A 3,141-nucleotide genomic window follows, 5' to 3' on the forward strand; every position below is an offset into this window, starting at 1 on the left:
CCTTTGGGAACACCCAGCCCCAAGCCAGGGTGCAAGGTTTGGTAAACAGAAGACAGGCTGGGTTTTAATTCCTTTTTCCTCCTTGGCTGAGTGCCCTTGTGCAAATCTCAGCCCCTCAGGGTGGCCCATGCTGAGGCCCATGCTGAGTCCCAAGCTCTTAATGATTACACCGGACAGCCAGTGGGCTGGGGTGGTAGGGGTAACACCATTGCCACCGTCGTGGCAGGATCAGTTGGGCATGTAAGGGACTGTGAGTGCTGGCAAGGCATACCTTACCTCCCTCAGGGCTGGGAATGAATACATGGGAGCCTAGGTCCATGAGTTCTGGGACCCAGGTGGGCGGGCTTCCAACAATCTTACAGGATGATCGCAAGGGCCCCTTGACTTAGGCCAATTCTGCTTATTGCTAATTAGCCTCAGAACAGTTCTGTGTCCAGTCCTCAGTCAGCAAGAAATCCAGTTTGCCAGGATTGTGCCCCTAGGATTACACAGCTGTCCTTTCGCCATCATCCCCATGCCTCCTCCTTCTCCCACCAAATCAAAGAGAATGAGAAATGCATCTTTGACCATTTGGTTATGAATGTAAGTGTGCCTGTCCTCACAATTAAAGCTCCTGAATGTTCCAAATTTGCAGGTTTCATGGTGGGGAAAAAAAGGCCTCCGACAGCATAAATATTTAATCAACATTAAGAATGTCCAATAAATGAGGGGAATCAAGTTTCAAATTGACTGGTTCAGATGATTAAAGTACAGAAGTCATAGCAGGGTAAAAATAAAGTATCCTCTAGAAAAGTAGCATCTTGGGGGCAGGGGCAAGATGGAAGATAGCACGTGGGGACCTCTCCAGGCCAGGCCGGGCATGGCACTCAGGGCAAGTGCGGCAACCACTGTCACTCTCGAAGGCTCCCGCGCCCCCTGGGGCAGTTGAGAGGGGTAATGCCCTCCGTGATGGAGTGTGAATCCCACAGCCGGGCCAAGACGGTGCCCAACGGCGGACAGCCCCACTCTGAGGATGACAGCAGCAAGGAGGAGCACTCACACGACAGCATGAGCCACATTGGAACCAATTACCAGGCTGTAATTGCAGAGAGCAAGCCTGAGAGCCTCACACGCTACAGCAACAAGAAGCTGAAGGGGATGCTGGTGTGTGTCGGATGTGTGTCGGATCCAACCGCTGTGTGTCGGATGCCAAGCTTGACAAGTACATTGCGATGGCCACAGAGAAGCACAGCTACAACATTAAGCAGGTGCTGGGCATGCTCTTGTGGCATAAGCACCATGTGGAGAAGTCACTGGCCGACCTGGCCAACTTCACCCCGTTCCCCGACAAGTGGACAGTAGAGGACAAGGTGTTGTTTGAACAGGCCTTTGGCTTCCACGACAAGTGTGGATCCAGCAGATGCTGCCCGACAAGTTGATTTCCAGCCTGGGTGAAATATCACCACTCTTGGAAGAAAACCCACAGCCGAACTGGCATGATGGACAGACAGGCCCGGCGGCTGAGGGGCTGTAAGGACAAAGAAGACAGTGATGAGTTCGAAGAGGGTCGAGGAGGCCTGAGAGAGAGCGATGATGGAGACCTCAAGAGAGAGGTACAGAGCATAAAGCAGAGGAACAGCGGCCTGCGCCAAGCCCTGGAGGGCGGCATTGATCCACTCCGCCCCCTGGAGGCCAACACCAAGTTCAACTTCTGCTGGACCACAGAGGAGCAGCTTTTGGCTGCCCAAGCCATCTGTAGGTATGGCAAAGACTTTGGGACTGTTACAGAGGTGATTGGGAACAAGACTCTCACCCAGGTGAAGACCTTCTTTGTGAGCTACCGGCACTGCTTCAATCTGGAGGAGGTGCTGCAGGAATGGGAGGCTGAGCAGGATGGGGACCGTGGAGCCACAGTCCCCATGGAGGAGGCTAGGAGAGGGGCTCCCTTGCCAGCCCCAACCCTAGAAGAAGATGATGAGGTCCAGATTACATCAGTCTCCATGTCTGTGCTCCGACTAGTGCTCCCTGCACCACCCCCGCTCCACCTCCCACCTCCCTGCCCTAGCCGCCCCCCGCTGCTGAGGCCACCTTTGCCCATAGCTCCCACTCTGCTCTGACAGCCACCCACAATGCAACAGGGCCACTTCCTCCAGCCCCGGTTGGCCCCCAGCCAGGCCCCACTGCCTCTCATCCTCCCTGCTCTGGCTGTCTCCTGCCACAGTGCCCGTCCTGGCCCTCAGCCCCCATCCACCCTGATTGGAGCCCCCAGTGCCCTCACTCTGAATCCTGAGGTCCTCCACCAACCACAGGCTCCAGGACCCCTTTGCTGGCCATCCCCAGGCATCTCTGGTGTCACTGAGGACAGAGGGGCTAGGGCTCTTGCCAGGTCTTTTCAAGACCTAGAGCTGCCGGCAGCCCAGCCCAGACTTAGGGGTTCTGCATGTTCCTGGCAGCTGGGCCTGTCTCCTGGGTCCATGGGCTGGGCTCAGGGGCCTTTGAGCTGGACTGAGGCCACTTTTGCTTCGTGGCCAGGACTGGAATGGCTGCCTCCTAGTCTGCTGGGGTTTGGCCTCTGGGCCCTGCCCTTTGTGTGTCGGGGGTAGGGGCCTTAGTGTGGGGGTGGGAGAGGACAGTTGGGTGTGCTGGCTGTGCTCATTTCTCTTCCCTTCTTTTAGCAATAAGTCTTGCATGAGGTGGTAAGGGAGGCTGCAGGGGGAGGTGGGCAGAGGGGGCCTTACAGCAGCAGAGGCTGGAAGGGAAGTTCTGTCTTCAGGGGCCAGCTGGGAAACGCTAAGGAGCTGTGGGTGCCCGCCAGGCCCACCTTCCAGAAGCTTGGAGAAATGGGGGTTGGGAACTTATGCAGACATGGATTTACTTTTCAACATGTTTTAAAAATTAAAAAAGAAAAACCTCCTAAAAAAAAAAAAGTGGCATCTTTAGAGGGTTTCTATCTCTACTACATCGGTTTCCTTGAGTATAAAGGAACCAAAAGCATCCAATTTATCTCTTCATTATTAGTAGGGGGTGGCATAGGGTGAGGTCTGGAGATGAGGAAGTATAGCAATCTCTTAATAATCCTGCTTTGGTAATAATGAATATCAACGGAATTTCTCAACTTTATTGAAGGGACTGCTGGAGTTCAGACTTAAGGAGAAATGTCTA

The 3,141-nt window shown here is 54.3% G+C and overlaps 1 pseudogene; it reads left to right on the top strand.

Annotated features, from left to right (window-relative positions):
- Positions 1–936: 936 nt before the first annotated feature.
- LOC102144038 (REST corepressor 2 pseudogene) lies at positions 937–2,582 on the top strand (annotated as a pseudogene).
- The last annotated feature ends 559 nt before the right edge of the window (positions 2,583–3,141 follow it).

The sequence above is a fragment of the Macaca fascicularis genome, chromosome 11, assembly GCF_037993035.2.
Source record: "Macaca fascicularis isolate 582-1 chromosome 11, T2T-MFA8v1.1".
Classification (NCBI taxonomy): domain Eukaryota; kingdom Metazoa; phylum Chordata; class Mammalia; order Primates; family Cercopithecidae; genus Macaca; species Macaca fascicularis.